This window comes from Semicossyphus pulcher, unplaced genomic scaffold (genome assembly GCF_022749685.1).
Source record: "Semicossyphus pulcher isolate SPU_LCO1_2020_fin unplaced genomic scaffold, fSemPul1.0.p SCAF_7, whole genome shotgun sequence".
NCBI lineage: Eukaryota > Metazoa > Chordata > Actinopteri > Labriformes > Labridae > Semicossyphus > Semicossyphus pulcher.
Genome location: NW_027211748.1, coordinates 31950680 through 31968544, shown reverse-complemented (window position 1 = coordinate 31968544; position 17865 = coordinate 31950680). Strand labels below are relative to the sequence as shown.

Sequence of the window (17865 nt, the reverse complement as noted above, 5' to 3'; positions counted from 1 at the left end):
CCAATAAGACAATATAGTAGGAAACGTAAACATACAGAATGTCCATGGATCTCGAAAGTTTACAAAATGCCTGTAAAAAGAAAAATACATTGAACAGAGATTTCAGAAAGCAGAAAACTAAAGAGGCGGAGAATAGATATAACAAATATAAACATAAATTAATTAATATTATAAAGTCTGCCAAGAAAGAATACTAGAAGAAAATATTAGACACAAACAATATTAAAGGATTATGGAACATATTAAATACTATTATAAAAAATGGGTGAAGACAAAGTTATCCTACGTACTTTGTTGACAATGATAAGGAAGAGTACAACATGGATGTTGTGGCAGATAGCTTTAATCAATACTAAATGTTGGACCTGACTGAGCAGGAAAAATCCCTGATCCAGGAACAAATGAGGGAAATCTGGAAAACTTGATAAAGAGAAATCCCTGCTCAATGTTCCTCACAGCAGTGGATGGAAGGGAAATTGTTGATACTGTAAGAACAAAAAGTCTTCTGATTGTGATGACATTGATATGTCTGTATGAAAACAAATGTAACTTATCATTCCAAACTGGTACATTTCCAAACAACATGAAAACAGCAGAAGTCATACCTCTGTACAAATAACAAACACCACTTCACAAACTACACACCTGTCTCACTACGAGCACAATTCTCCAGAATCCTTGAAACACTTTTCAATAACCGACCGGAATGATTCATAGATAAACACAAACTACTTAGTGACAGTCAATACGGGTTCAGAGCTAGCAGATCAACATCAATTGTCACGGTTTTGGGTCAAATAAAAAGGTGAAGGACCCAGGTGCAGACAGTGGTAAGGAGTTTAATTAACAGAGTAAAAATGCATAAACAAAATCTTAAATCCAACAAAAGGAAAACCAAAAGGCAGAGCAAAAAACGTTCAAACAAATCCAGGGAACAGATAATCCAAGGGAACACGAGGAGATACGAGGAAATCAGGGGAGGCTCGAAGACAACAGGTCACGGACAGAGACTCAATGAACTGGCACAGAAGGGTAGGAACACAGAGACTGAATACACACACGGTGATCAGGGACAGGTGACACTGATTAACACAGGTGAACACAATGAGGCCAGGGCACACAATCTAATCAAAGGACTCAAAGGAAGGAAGTAAAACAAGACTTGACATACAAGGGGCAAGAACTACAAAATAAAACAGGAAACACTAGAAACCAAAGGCAGGACTGACAGGACTACAAAGTAAAAGAGGAAATAATCTAACCAATGAAACACAAATGAAATACTAACTAAACAAGACTAAATCCTGACAAGAACACAGAATAAACTTAATACCAAACTAAACGATGAGAACTCATGGCAACAGACAAAGTGACAAGATAAAACAAGAAATAATATCTGAACACCAAAATACAAGACAAAACCAGAACTAAACTAGACTAACTCATGACATCAATGGCTTTATTAGATTCAGTTGAAGAAATCACAAACTCTAAAGACCAAAGAAACATGCGAGTGGGATATTCATCGATTAAAAAAAGTGTTTGACACAATAAATCACGACATATTAATAAATAAACTGGTACGTTATGGCATCAGGGGTATAGTTTTAAACTGGATTAAGAGTTACTCAAGCAACAGGCAACAGTTTGTGAAGTTTGGAGATTGTTGCTCCTCATGTTTGGACATCACTTGTGGTGTCCCCCAGGGGTCAGTGTTGGGGCCTAAATTATTCCTATTATATATCAATGACATTTGCATTGTTTCAAAAGTATTGAAACTTGTTTTGTTTGCTGATGATACAAATATCTTTGTTCTGGTGATGATTTGAAGCAATTACTGGAGGTGATCACGTCAGAAATATGCAAATTAAAAATATGGTTCAACAGTAATAAATTGTCATTAAACTTGAACAAAACAAAACAATACTATTTGGAAACAGCAGTATAAACACAGAAACAAAGATTCAGATAGATGGGTAAACATTGAGAGAGTTAATGAAAATACATTTCCTGGGATCACAGTTGATGAAACACTCAGCTGGAAACACACAAAACATGTCCATTCCAAAGTGTCAAGAAGCATCGCGATATTAAACAAAGCGAAACAGGTTCTAGATCATAAATCACTCCTTTACTGTTCACTGGTTTCACCTTATTTCAGTTACTGTGCAGAGGTTTGGGGCAGTAACTACAAAACTTCAATACATTCACTATTTATTCTCCAAAAAAGAGCAGGAAGGATAGTTCACAACGCTGGGTGTCGGGATCATACAAACTCACTATTCTTACAGTTACAAATATTACAATTTGCAGATCTGGTGGAATTTTCAAACTGCACAAATTATGTTTAAAGCAAAAAATAAGCAACTACCAGGAAATGTTGAACAAATGTTCACTGAAAGAGAAGGAAGTTACAATTTAAGGGGATTATTTAATTTAAAAAGTGTTAGGGTGTGCACAACCAAGAAAAGCTGTAATGTTTCTGTCTGTGGGGTGAAGAGATGGAACAGTTTGAATGATGAGCTCGAGGGATGTCCAAACATAAAGGTGTTTGATTACAACCAGGTGTTTGTTTACTGTTTATTTATTTGGTTTGTTATTTATATACATTTATATCAATAGTGAGTTCATATTTTTGTTTACAATAAATAATGATGTAAATGATTACGTTATATATTCGATATGAACATATTAGTAATACATTTGTATGAAAACTATTTATATAGGTTAGTTTAAGTAAATAAGGACTGAGGTTTATTTATAAGCTGAAAATGATTTAAAAATGACTTCTGGAGAGGGGGTGGGACTTCTTCCCGCTCCTTTTCAGACGTGTATACAGAGTCATCAAGTGTTTGACAATCTGATACTGCGTTATGCTTTCTGTTTGTGTAACTATTGTTTTCTGTATGACCTGCTTGCTTCTTTTTAACATGTTCAAAATAAATGTAATCCAATCCAAAACTGAAGATGACAAACAAACAGTGACATCCAATTGCTATTGTCTGTAGTCTAGTCTCCTCCTACTGACTGCAGAGGTGCTTAAAGACAGAACGGTTTGATTCCAGCTGTGAACATCAGACTAAAGACAACTCACAAAACTTATTGATCCTGATCATTCAGTTACAGCCTCTCACCTCTGGAAACATGGAGAAACTCACTGCTATTCTCTTCTTGTTAACTCTCACAGGTACATATGTGTGATTTTTGAATCAGTTTGAATCTAACTTTGTAACAGGACTCTAAATATAACATGTCAGTATTTTCTCTTCTGTTTCTCGCATGTATTTTAGATGATGCTGCATGAGGAGTTGAATTTCACTGATTTCATTGTAAATCAATAATGTCTCATTTTATACATGAAATAACTGACTTGTGTTTTTTCTTCAGGTGTCAGCTGTGAAGAGCTCACTGCAGTTCAGAATGAGGAGCATGCTTTAGTAGGCAGCGCTGTGACTCTGTCCTACAGATACTCCAAATTATCAACTGGTGACTACTTCTTCTGGTATCAACAACATCCAGGAAAACCACCAGAGTTTCTCATCTCTCACTCTGATTCAGGAACAATAGTAAATGTAAAAAACTCTGGATTAAAGATTACAGTGGAGCAAAAGCAGATCAATATGACCATCTCCTCTGCTGCAGTGACTGACTCTGCTGTGTACTACTGTGCTCTGCAGCCCACAGTGACAGGAAACACCAACACTCTGTACAAAAACCTTTGGAGCAAAGACAACACAATACTCCACAACATCCACTAGAGGGAGTCACACTCTGTTAGACATGAAGGGATGTGTCAATGGGATGTGATGATACAGTCTACATTCTTTGTAGTGATGATGACAACAACAGAGGGCCCTATCTTTCACCTGGAGCAAAGCAGCACACAGCACTGCACAAAAAATACATTTTATTTATATAGCGCTTTAAAAAGTACTCAAAGACTCTTTACATGTTGAAACAAATAGCAAAGACAGTAAAAGCAATAAACAGTATAAAATGATCAAGGTACAGAAAAAACAGTTACAACATATGTTTATAAAAGAAAACAGTTACAACAGTAAGATGAAGATAAAGAGGGGTCACAGGTTAAAGCACATTTGAATAGGTGGGTTTTGAGTCCAGTTTTGAAAGAGGGGAGTGAGGGAGAGTGTCTGAGGTGATGGGGGAGAGAGTTCCAGAGGGAGGGGGCAGCAATAGAGAAGGATCTGTCCCCACAGGTCCGGTGCTTTGATCGGGATTGCATCCAGTTTTTTATGTCTGTGAGGCAGTTTGTGATGGTGGAATGAGTGGCAGCAGTGATGGATTTGGTGGAGATGTAGAGCTGGGTGTCTTCGGCATAACAGTGGAAATGGAGGCTGTGAATGCGGATGATGTGACCAAGGGGAAAGATGTAGAGGATGAAGAGGAGGGGGCCAAGCACCGAACCTTGGGGGACGCCTTGTGAGAGAGGGGCTGTGTTTGAATTTGAATTACTGATGCTGCTAAACTGGTGGTGGTTGGAGAGGTTAGATTTTAACCGGGCGATGCTGAGGGAGGACTCTAGGCAGGTGAGGAGAATGGAGTAATTGATGGTGTCAAAGGCAGCACTGAGGTCGAGGAGGATGAGGATATTGAGGGAGTGAGCGTCAGAGGAGAGGAGGAGAGCTCATTAGTTACTTTGATACTTCACGTTGGTTAGGTGGGGAGTGGCAGAGTCAGGGAGGGTGGAGCTGGTAGTGGGCAACAGTGATTGTAGATGTTTAGATTTTTGTTTGATAAAATGATAGGAATGAGTTACATTTATCGACAGTGAAGGAGTGGTCAAATTGAGTTGCTGAGGGGGTGGAGGAAAGGGAGACAGCAAGCTCCCCCCACTTACCTGCTACCTCCTTCCTCACCTGCTTTACCTCAGGGAGATTCCTGCTTGAGCCACACACGAGCCTAAAACTCCAGCCAGAAAACAATTGTTACATACCCCATCTAAACCTGTAAAGATGGTGGGAAAACAGTGTGTAGTATGGCTGGACCAGGTATGAGCGGGTGTGCGGGCTTACCAGGTCGGCGATGATTTGCGGAAATGGGTCTTGACTGGCAGTGGTCCACGGCGAACCCAAGCTTGAGCCATGCTTCACCACTTGAGGTTAACCGTAAAACCAAAACTTATTGAAGCGAGCGTTGCCACTCTTACAATACGAAGAGATTAAACAGGCTGCCCTCGGGGTGTCAATTCCAAGACTTTCCTGCTAGCGACGGAACGTTCATTAATCTTCCACCTGTGGCACTCACGGATCGACGGGACTATGCTAGCGGGCCCTTAGCCCTCGAGGAATGATTGACTTAAGATCTCTATTTTAATCAATAATAAACGTCAAATAACCTCAGTATAGATTTTAAAGAGATTACATTTTAATCTATGGCATTCAAAAAAAATCACAAGATTTTCACTTTAAATCTTAATTTGAATCTCTACCTTTAAAGACTAATTTTAACTTTACCTCTATCAGAGAATCAATAACAACTTATTACTTTAAATCTTAACATCAATCTCGGCTAGTTTCTTTATCCCTTTGTCCGGTTACCACTGTGGGTCCCCTAGTGTTCGCTCCTCGCTCACTGGCCTCGTCCTCCACCTGAGACACTTATGAGCCTTGAGGCGTGTGGACACAGGAAGGGGGGGAAGGCGGAGTAAGGCTTCCCTATGTGGTTCTCTCCCACCGGCTTCTGTAGGTCTCCCGACGCCCTGACAAACTTTTTACTACTCACTTAGTTTTGTTGTCTCGTACTGAGCCCCTATAGGAGTCTCTCTTTGCTCCTCCCCAGGGTCACCAAGGGGAATATCGAAACCTACAGTCATCTCTTCTCTCCGTCTGAAGAACCTGTAAGGATCCCTAACCTCAAAAAGCATAACAGTTATAAGCTTTTAACCAGGCCCCGGCCCAGGGAGGGGCCCCGACAGATTCTCTACCAGATGTATATGTGTATATGTGTGCCCTAAGGTCGTCAGTCGTGTAGCCGTAGTGTGGGTGCGCATAAGCTTACCTCTCGGGGGCTTCACGAGGATCTTTGAAGAAAACTCTTATGTGCGTCCTTGTGTGATCAACTCACATAAAACAGACAACCAGAATCTCCCTTAAAAGTTTTAAAGGTCTTTATTAAGTCAGACTCGTCAATATTCATTTGAGTCTCAAAAGAATAATAAATAAAAGAGATTAACAGGGGGCTCTAAACTGAAGGAACCAAAAGTTCCCTCATCTAGTGTCCTACTGTTCTGTCCCTCCTAAGATTTTATTCACATCATTGCAGTCGAGCCATCTCAGACAAACGTTTGTTGCTTCACTGTCGAGTCGTCTAATAAACTCCGAGCTTCACAACTGTGCTCCACACTTCTATCAGTGCTTCACACATTCCCTAACATATAGCACCTCAGTCTGTTTAAAAGAAATCAGTGCTCTAAACACTTCTATACTAACACCTCGATCTGTTTAAAAGATCTCAGTGTGCTATACACCATATAACTAACACTTGTCCAAGAGGCTCTCGTACCATGTGATTTATCCATCCCTATAGCTGATAAAATTGCAGTCATAATATCAACATTTTGGGTTTGTTTAGGAAACTCTCATGCTGTATGACTTCACAAGCCAAATGAGATCTGGTTTGAGTCTTGTGAGAAGACTCGCGAACAGCACGAGATAGCTGCTTTTATACTGCAAGGAGAAAGTACATAACCATTCTGTCCTCGGACCACACGCGCGTGAACGGACCTTTTTCTCCATGTAAAACTGATGAACAGTCCGTTCTTGTGCACACGCACGTATCAAGAACGCGCCAGGACCGTGCACCTGCACTCTAGCTGGAAAGTCCCTGGGTCAAACAGGGGTGAACACCTGCTGGCTCAGAAAAATTAATAAATGATAATTAAAAAAAAAAAAGTTTTACAGAAAAAAAAGTTTAAACACCTGCTATGTCTGGGTCACAGAAAGTTTAACACGTTCCATCTCTGGGTAAAGTTTAACACGTGCTCTGTCTACGTCACAACTGGCATGTTTCTGTGTGACTTCCTGTGCAGCAACAGTTGCTTCCTGCTTACACACACACACACACACACACACACACACACATTTTCTTACAGCAGTTACAGAGGCTTTGAACATAGCATAACAATATGTTGATTATAACAAATGCAAACTTATAAAAATCGTATTTTCTTTTTGTAACAAGATAAAACAAACCAAATAATATTGCCAGTATAAAATGCTTACACCTTAAAAAAGTAAAAACGTATCTTTGTCTAATATCACACCAAGCAGATTTTAAGTTGTCAAGCAAATGCAATCATTTTAAAAAGTAATATTATGAGCAAACAGTCTTTTAAGCATATATAGGTAACCTCAACCTGTCAGATGACTTAAACATCGGGACTAAACTCCTGAAGATTTCCTCCTTACATTATTTTGTTTTTGGTATTTTAGGCATTTCAATTTTCTTTGTAATCAACTATTGATGAAGATTCAATAATCAAGTTTTAAAAGCCATCCCATCCTAAAGATGGTCTGTCCAAAGGACGTATGAAACAGAACACTATAATTGCGCAACTTCTCCTGTTCATTCAACATTATACATATGTAACCAGCCGAGTGCCGAGTTTCATGCTGCCTGTTGTATCTGTGTAGATCTTGATTTTAACTTTATTCCAGGCCGGCGGTTGACTTGTTGCTGTCGCTGCTGTGTCGGTGAACAGGTGCTTTATGACATGTCGGGGTGACGAGTTTCTTGAGCGATGACGCTGTAGTGCTGCGGACAGCCGAGGTAACCCCTTTTTGTTTATTTCCCGACACTAATTATGGTGTCATGTTCTATTTTTTTGGTTGCAGACGGCCACTGTTGTCTTGCCTTTTGTTGCCTTTGATTGAAACTTTTGTTTCTGTGAGTTAAAACATTGCCTTGCCTTTAGTTCAAGCGTTTGTTGCCTGTAGTGAAAAGTTTTGTTGACTTTAGTTAAAGTCGTGTTTTGCTTATATTCTCCTCAGACGTGTTTCCTCGTGTCCTGCTCAGTGTTGTTCTGCTCAGTGTTGTTCTGCTCAGTGTTGTTCTGCTCAGTGTTGGTTCTGCTCAGTGGTGTTCTGCTCAGTGGTGTTCTGCTCAGTGTTGTTCTGCTCAGTGGTGTTCTGCTCAATGTTGTTCTGCTCAGTGTTGTTCTGCTCAGTGTTGGTTCTGCTCAGTGGTGTTCTGCTCAGACGTGTTTCCTCGTGTTCTGCTCAGTGTTGTCCTGCTCAGTGTTGTTCTGCTCAGTGGTGTTCTGCTCAGTGGTGTCCTGCTCAGTGTTGTTTCTGCTCAGTGGTGTCCGGCTCAGTGTTGTTCTGCTCAGTGTTGTTCTGCTCAGTGGTGTCCGGCTCAGTGGTGTCCTGCTCAGTGTTGGTTCTGCTCAGTGTTGTTCTGCTCGGTGTTGTTCTGCTCAGTGTTGTTCTGCTCAGTGGTGTTCTGCTCAGTGTTGTTCTGCTCAGTGGTGTTCTGCTCATGCGTAGGGCGTGTGTTGGGGGAATTATGGGGAAGCACTGAGTGTAGTTTTAACGTTGGGAGAAGAGGCAGTAGCGGTATCGGCGCCGGACCTATTGCATCAGGCCTTTCTTTTTTTGTATCTCATTAGTTGTGTGCATTTGTTATTATTTCTTTTTAGTTTGCCCGTTGTAGTGTTTCTTTTCCCTTATTCTGATGAGTTTATAGGCACTGGACTCGCAATGGTTCTGGTCTCAATTCAGCTGCGCCCTGTTCTTGCAGTGTTGCTGCCCGAATAGACTATTTTTGCACTCAATGTTTATTTATATGCTAAATTAAATATAAATGTGTTTTTAAAAAATAACTTTGTTGAAATAAAATAAAGATTGTATTTATATCTGCAAACCACGCATTCATTTGTCGCCGTTAGGGATGGCACGATACCACTTTTTTGTTTCCGATACAGATATCGATACCACAACTTTGAGTATCTGCCGATACCGATACCAAAACCGATACCCTTTTTACTCTTAAAAACAAACGGAAACTTCTTGAAAATAAATTTGTATGGATTTGCTTAAGGTAGCCTTGTAGAATCATTGGCCAAACTTTTAGACAAACATTCTGTTTCCCCAAAGGAAAAAAATACAATAGCCCACAACATGACTCAAGTTATGCAGCAGTACGGCTGCTGCGTTTTATTTAAACTTTCATTTAAACTTTAGTCAGCAGACTCAGCACCATTCAACATACAATTTAAAGTGCAACTTTGTGTAAAACTTAAAATCTGAGTATTAAAACAAATAAAAAAATGATAGCTCCAGTGTAAACTGACATGGCTTAGCACTCAGTGTAACATTTATATGCCCCAATGATATACAGCAGCGAAAAACAAGTTGCAATGTACATCGTAACTTAAATAACTCATTAAGGACATTGGACACACGTTTGAGCTCCATAGATCGGTTGTGAAACTAATCATGACAACGTCTTTCAAGCATTTCGAAATGAACTCACAGACTTCCTTGTACTTCAACGGGATGGCCGTTTCTGAGATGAAATGACGGTTTGGAATTTTGTACCGAGGCTCCAAATGTTCAATTAAACGTTGAAAACCCTCATTTTCAACAACAGAAAGTGGTTGGTCGTCCAGCAAAATTAATTCAATAACTCTCTCTGTTATTAGTTTTGCTTTGTTGCTGTCTGGAGGGAGTTTCTGGAGCTTCTCAACTGTTTCCTGTAATGTTTGTTGTTGCGGCTCACTTTTCCTCTTGGCACTCGTTTCCTGCACAAACTCGGCATGCTCCTTTCCGTGATGCTTTCGTAAATGTTTTATCAAGTTCGTGGTGTTGAAGCTTCCAGTGCTGCTGCCACCCCTCGACACACTCGCGTTGCACAAATTACACTCGGCTGTTTTGCTTTTTTCCTCTTTCAGCCCAAAGTAAGTCCACACAGCTGACATTGTAACAGCGCAGTTGACCGGTCTCACTCTCGTGCTACTTACTGCTCACGTGACACGTGCTGCAACTTTACGACATGTCGCGCAAAGTAATGTTGGCGGCTTAAGGATCGTATCGGACAATTTGTACTACTGTTCAATATTTCCGATCCCGTAATTTTGGCTAATATCGGAGCAATACCGATGCTGAGTATCGGTTAGGCGCATTCCTAGTCGCCGTACCTGTGTATTTTTCTGTTGTTTATTATTTATAACAAAGGGGAACCCTCTGTTAAGGGGTCAGGTGTTACCTGTTGAGTATTCTTTGAGTGAGAGTCCCAAAGTGGCGTTGTTGGTCACCTTCCTAATAGTCAGGCAGAGCTCCTCCTCTAGACCTAACTGGGTTACACATAGGTGACACTAAACAAACCCAAACCAAACTGACTCAAAGGAGGGGGAAATCAGAACGTTCGTGCTGCTCTGTCCAACAACGGTCATGTCTTCTCCGTCTGCTCACAGGTGTTTTCAGTCCTCCTGATTAGTCCCGGCTGCACACCCAAGCCCAACCCACCTCATCCAGTCCAGCCAATGAATGAATGTATCTGAATTAGGCTAAGTGTGAACAGGGGCCGATACTGTGAGATGTCTACCCCCTACTGGTGGTTAGCGGAGAGTGCACGTTTGGCTCAAGCACAACAGCAACACCAAGCTTTCCCTGCTGTGCGCTCTCTCTGATACACACAGAAACACTGAACTACAAACAGAACTAGTTTAGTGACAAAGAAACAGAACTACAAGTGCCAATGACGCTAATGCTGACAAGAATGAAGACTTTCACATGCAGAGGAGAATATAGCCATGTGACCCATAAACCAAAGTGATAAAACACACAGCTGACCTTTCTTTAAAGTGAAGCACACAGAACGTTATTCAACATCACATCCTGCCTGATCCTTTCTGCATGCTAGATTAAAAAAATCAGTTACACTCAGATTCACACTGTGCATGAGTAAAGATGATTTCTTTAACTCTAAAGGCAGCATCAGAGTCATTGTCATAGCAGTAAGGAGAGGAAGTGTAACTGAGAGGTGAACATACAGATCTAAGACAGAGAGATTCAGGGAGGAGCTAAGCTGTTACTGAACTATAGAAGAGAGGAACTTCAATATTCAGCAGAGTTCAATACAGTAACCAGAAACATTACCTTTATTCATCATGCTTTCACTGGACTATAATGGACTGACTCTACTGTCTGTCTTTATTTTAACAGGTACGTTACATTCTACAAATGTTTTGTGAATGACCTTCATTTCTTTCTTTCTTACATGGTTTAAAAAGTGACCTTTATCTCCAGGTGTCAGCTGTGATGAACTCACTCCAGACAAGAAGGAAGTGTTCAGTTTAGCAGACAGCACCGTGACTCTGTCCTACAGATACTCAAAGACTTTTTCTGCTGGTGATGATTTCTACTGGTATCAACAACATCCAGGAGAACCACCAGAGTTTCTTCTCTATATCTCCGGGTCCCATTTCTCAAGATCTCTCAAATCTAACTCAAAGTTCTCGACTAAGCTGTCTGGAGAAAAGAATCTGGATCTGCAGATCTCCTCTGCTGCAGTGACTGACTCTGCTGTGTACTACTGTGCTGTGAGGCCCACAGTGACAGGAAACACCAACACTCTGTACAAAAACACAAGCTGACACACTGACAAGCTGCTGGAAGCCTTTTTACCTCCACTAGAGGGCGACATCATCATGTAGGCGGGGCACTACTTCTGCACTGAGTTCAACCATTCTGTCAATAATAACTGCTGCTGAGAAGAGAACACTTCTCACACTGAATGTTGAACATCAGCTAGTTTCTCCTGTTGGTTTAAACCTTGTTGTAGAGATGGAACATTGGCTGTGGATTATTCTGGCTGCTCTTTTCTTTAGTAAGATAGAAAGCACAACATGTTTTTATTTGGGAAAGATTTATGTCAACTGGAGTTCAGAGCAGAAATCTCTCAACAGTTGATGTGTTTCTGTCCTCACAGTAAAACTGTACAGTTGACACGTTCCACTGTCTTCTCTCATCCTCATGAACAATGTTAGTCTAATGGTGTCATTTGCTCTACTTTTTCCAGGACTAATAGCTGCAAACAAAATCTCTCCTGTCAGAGATGAAGTCAGTGGAAGAGAAGGAGAATCTGTCACGCTCAGATGTACCTACGAGACAAAAGACCAGTATGTACGCCTCCACTGGTACAGACATCATTCTGACCTTCAGGCTCCTCAGTTTATACTCTGGAAAGGAGCAAGATCACGGAGCAATAGGGAATATATTCCAGATAAACGATATGGATCTGAAACATCAACAAGCTCAACTGAACTGACCATCAGAGAGCTAACCCTGGCAGACACAGCTCTCTACTACTGTGCTCTAGAAACACAGTGATACAAAGTGTAGAAGAGGCTGTACAAAAACCTGAACACAGATATGTGACTCCTCTTCAAAGGGAAGGGAAGTGGGATTCACACCACAGCTTCATATCAGATGGATTCTGCTGAATGTTGTTTTATCAGAGTCACTGTGGTTACAGCTGCTAATGAAACACTGAAGGATTCACATGAGCAGACAGCACACATTAATGACAACATGTGACAGTAAAGCAGAGTGTGAGTAACATGTGTTTAGTGTAAAGTGTCAGTAGGGGGAATAACACAGGGCTGTGAATGAGACCTGTCACTGTGATCAGGCTCCTCCTTCTAATCCACCAACTTAGTGTTGATGAAGACCAAACAGAGAGATCACAGCCTTCTTTAGACTTGCTGTAGCTCACAGTTACTCAGCCCTGCAGATATGATGCCTCTGTTTATCTCAGTGTTGCTGGCTGCTGTGTGCCTTGGTATGAACACCACTCTGTTTCTTTGATATCAATCCAACACTGACATGATTCTTTAACAGCACACTAACACTATTTGTTTCTGTTTCACAGAATGCAGAGCACAAGACAACGTGGAGCAACCAGGAGGAGATGTGACTGCTGCTGAAGGAGAGACAGCAACACTTGACTGTAAATACAACAGCAGTCAATCAGGTCCATCTCTCTTCTGGTACAAACAGGATGGAAACAACAGCCCCAAATTCATACTGAGTCGCTTTAGAGGAGATGAAGGGAACACACCAGATGAGTCAAAGGAGAGATTTTCATCCACACTGAACTCCAACAGTAGATCAGTTCCTCTGAAGATCCAGAAGCTTCAGCTGTCTGACTCTGCTGTGTACTACTGTGCTCTGAGGCCCACAGTGACAGGAAACACCAACACTCTGTACAAAAACCTTTGGAGCAAAGACAACACAATACTCCACAACATCCACTAGAGGGAGTCACACACTGTTAAACTGTGATGGTCTGTCATCATTACTCGATTATTTGTAGTGATGATAAAATGTTAAAATAAAGCAGAGTGACAGGAAGCATGGTAAGGTCTTCTGGTAAATATCTATCCAAACAATAACTCGTCTTGACTGAATGTGACAGAAAGATGAATTTAAAAGTCATTAAAATATGTAAGTAGAACGCTCAGTATGAGAAACGTGTTTATCAAATTAAATAGTGTGCCAATATTTATAGCTCCACAACAGACTGATCACACATTCTGAATAAAGGATCTCCACAAACTGGTTGGATCAGAGACTCAGGTTTTGATTGACTTTGTTCATATCTCTATGAAGAGTTTCTGTTGTTCTCTCAGGCTATGATTTCTTGTGGTGTACACCAGGGTTCAATCCCCGATCCTCACACTTTCTAATTTTACAGGTTCTATTTAGAGAAAATCACTTCTCAAAAGTATTTTTATTTTGTGGCAGTGACCCATTTTCTCGTGCTTGCCATTGTTCCCATTTTCCCATTTAATTTTAGCTGAGTTACTTAGTTGATTAGAGGGTTATTCAGTTCACCTGTTGCACAGGGTGTGGGGGGCTGGCTCCTGATGAATAACTGAGAGCAGATTGGTGCATTCTCCTCATGGACAATCAGGGTGTGACGACGCCTTTCTTTAGGTTTTAAAAGAGGTGGAAATGCACTCCCCGGATTCACTCAGAGCCTTCCTTCAATTGCCAAAACAGCTTAAGTCTAAGCATGTATCTCTGGTTTGTTAGGCCCCGATGAGATTTGTTTGCTCTTTTGTCTATTTATTTGATGGTTGTGATGTTCACACAGCGTGTGGAATAAAAGGCTATTCTTTTAACTATGTGACCTGCATCAGGACGTCAAAGTGCCATTCGTGCAAGAATCTCACTCTCCAAACGTTAGCCTAGCGCCTGCAGGCTTTAGTTATTATGCTCATTTGCTGTTTTCTTTGGAAAGCCCTTTTTGCACATTTCCTTTTGTTTGTTTGATTTGGGAAAAAATAAAGAGGCCAAAGTTACGTTTAAAAAAAGGCCAAAGAAACAATATTTCAGTTCCCTTTATTTTCAAAGAGGCATTTGTTCATTATTATAGAAGAGGCATTTGTTCATTACTGTCATTGAAGAGGCCTTTGTTTTTTGATAAGAGGCATTCTTTTTTATTGTATTTTTATGTGGTTGGGAACCTGTCCTCAGGCTTTGTCCTGATGAGCCGAAATCTGGGGATCAGTACCGCCACAATTATACAGTTTTTGGTGTACATTACGTGAGTTAAAAAAATCTGTTTGTATCCACAGATCATGATATTACAAATGAAGTGCTATGGTTGAAGACATTCCTACAGTTAAGAAAGTGTAGAAGGACAGCACCTTACACACAACACAGTTGATCCAAAGTGCTTCTGTAGCCCAGGCTTGAATTTATGCTGCTTCAATATATTGAGCCTTTAAAACTATTCATCTAAAAGTCACCATAATCTTTAAAAACAATTTAAAAAAAAAAAAAAGTAAATAACTAATTCATTTCAAGTTGATTAGAAGTAAAAACTGATTTAAAAATGCCTTTGAAATAAATAATGTCCATTCAAGTCATTACATGGATATATAAAATCTATTAGAAGTTGTTCTACAAGCAGTAAGAATGAAACTAGCCAGTTTCTGTTGACAAACTCCAAATCCCATGAGCCTTAGCTGTTCAACTTTTAAGTTTCGTTTCCTGTCATTGTTACTCTTTTCCCGGGGGAAAGACGATTGCAGCAGGTGATGCTGTGTGATACACGGAGGTTAATTTATTGCCATCCGCTTGGTAAGATTAAAAATAAGCTTTCAAATTAAGCCATCCTTACTCTTGATGTTGTTAAACAACTACCGAATGGTATTTTGTCGCGTTTGAATCCTGTAGAACAGCGCGAGAGACTCCGGTGCAATTCACTGACCAGCCGAGTGAAATGCAGTAAGAGCCATGCGTTCATTGATCCAGCGGTGAGTGAAAACATTGTATCGCTGTAAGGTTGACTGTAAGTCGTCTGATATTCGGTCGATATTTATGTTAATTCGCTAAAGGCTGTAAAAAAAAGGTGTTAATGGTGCTAGCTAATCTGAAATTGCTGTATTGAAGTGTTAATAGCCTGTTAGCTTGAGCATAGCCACAAAGCTAGCATAGTTCTCTTGAGTTCATGTGTACACTGCAAAAACACACTGGTTATTTTGTTGTTGTTCATAAAAGAAGAGGATATTTTTTATATTTAGTTTTTCAACTGTTGTTGACTATTGATGTTGTTTAAAAGATAATAGTGAATGGTTTACAGTGATAGAAGAGGTTAATTTTTAGTGCCTCTCTCACTGTTGCTAGCACAAGGAGAGATAATTTAGAACCCTCAGCCTTAATACCTCCAAGTTACTGCATAAGCATTCATTTGGTTATATGCACTTTATGTGATTTAATTCATTTCATTGTGACATGATTAAAGGTACACTTCATGTGGTATTTTTATGTTTGTAAAATGATGTTTTAGTGGTTACTAATATAGCTACAGTTATTAAGCACTTGGAAATAGTTATTATTGTAACTTTAGTTCCCTGAATACTTGAAGAGTATAATAAAAGAAAGAGCCCTTTAAGGTATTTAGTTTCACAACTGAAATTAACCACTTGAACCTGAAGATATATTTTTGTTGTACAACTTAACTCTTTTGAGAACATGATTTAAGCTAATTAGTATAAACTGCAGTGTTATTAATTGGTGATAATTCATGAGAATTTAGATACTAAACATGATTTATACAGACAGTGTATGAATGTAACATGAGCTATTTGGATCTTATCTGACCTGCTTGTAGGTCAGGTTTTGGTGATACCATTTAAAAAAAGAGAGGGAGAGTTCCACCTACTCCTGGAGTGCTTGATACAGAAGGAGACCCTATGCCCTTCTGCTTCACTGAGGAGCCCAGACTGATATGAGACTCCAAGGTCTTCAACCCTACAGATCTTCGGACGGTCTTCAGATCCCGAGATTCCCAGTGTGTACTGGGTGGCGAGCCGAGTCGAACTACGGATACTGGACACTGACGGTGTAACAGGTTCCTTGATTCCTCCCTCACGGATTGTGTGGTAGGACAAAACATACTCAACACTGACACAGTCAGGAAAAAGGGCCCCAACGCAAGAAAGGTTAACTTTGGGACAGAAAAGGGTTTTATTTTGCCGGCTTTATTATTTTAGTTTGTTATTTTTCATATACTGTATTTTGCACAAATCATTGTTCTTCCCATGTTATTTACTCATAATAATAAGTGGTCAAACAAAACTCATTCATTGTTGTCTGACTCATTATTGATATTCAAATACTGGCTCTTAAAAATCTAGTGCCTTCTGATACTGGTCCATTCATTATCCACCTTGTTGACTATTACTACCTGTATACTCTATTTCTAAGCCATAGCAGGGTTACACTTCACATTAAAAACGGGGAAACTAAAACCACGACCACTAATAATGATGAAAATAACAATAAAAACAACAGCGGTAATAACAAATATAATATAATAATAATAATAGTAATAATCAGTCTGATGGATGGAGGAAGAGAAGTCCACAGTTTTGGAGCTGCGATAGAGAAAGCCCTGTCCCCGTAACACTTAGTCCGAGAGCGTGGGACAGAGGATCTGAGTTTTCTGGCAGATATGGAGACAGGAGTTCTGTGATGAATGAAGGGACGAGACCCTTCAACGCTTTGAAGACAAACAGGAGGATTTTAATCTGAATTCTGTAAGTCACAGGCAGCCAGTGAAGAGAGGCAAGGACAGGAGTGATGTGCTCTCTCCTCTTTGTTCTAGTTAGAACTCTGGCTGCTGCAGTTTGTTCTAGCTGGAGGCGGGACAAACTGGACTGAGGGATACCAACATAAAGACAGCGACACTAATCGAAACGGGCGGAGATGAAGGCGTGAATAACTTTCTCCAGGTCGGAAGTTTGGAAGTACAGAGAAAAGATCAAATTGTTGAGACAGTGCGGAGCTGCATGAAACTTAATTTTATTACCTGATTTATCTGTTTGTTGAACTTCAGTGTTGGGTCAAATATGACACCAAGATTTTAACATGGGGTTTGACAGAGGGGGCCAAAGAAACGAGATGAGGGGAGATAGTGTTGGATGTGATATCATGAAGGCAGTTATTAGGGTCGGTGAGTTTGCTGGAGTTACCAGGCTCTAGGGGGAGGTAGATCTGCGTGTCGTCCGCATAACAGTGAAATGAAATGTTGTGTTTTTGGATGATGTGGCCTTGCGGAAGCAAATAGATGGAGAAGAGGATTGGAACCTTGGGGGACGCCACATGAGATGGGGGCTGAAGAGGAAGAGGAGTTACTGACAGAGACATTGAAAGATCTGCTGGATAAATATGAGGAAAACCAGCCTAATGAGGAACCAGAAACTCCTGCCCGTTTGTGTGATGGTCTACTGCGTCGAAAGCTGAAGTAAGATCTAAGAGCAGGAGGATGGAGCAGTTCCCTGAGTCAGCCACCAGAAGGAGGTTGTTTGTGATTCTCAGAAGTGCAGACTCA

General features: G+C 40.4%; 1 long non-coding RNA gene across 1 annotated transcript; it reads left to right on the top strand.

Annotated features, from left to right (window-relative positions):
- The first annotated feature begins 15043 nt into the window (after nt 1-15043).
- LOC138612248 (uncharacterized) lies at nt 15044-16566 on the top strand. Its single transcript, XR_011309629.1, has 3 exons — nt 15044-15110; nt 15207-15286; nt 16144-16566. It is a non-coding gene; the product is annotated as an uncharacterized lncRNA (long non-coding RNA).
- Nucleotides 16567-17865: the final 1299 nt, after the last annotated feature.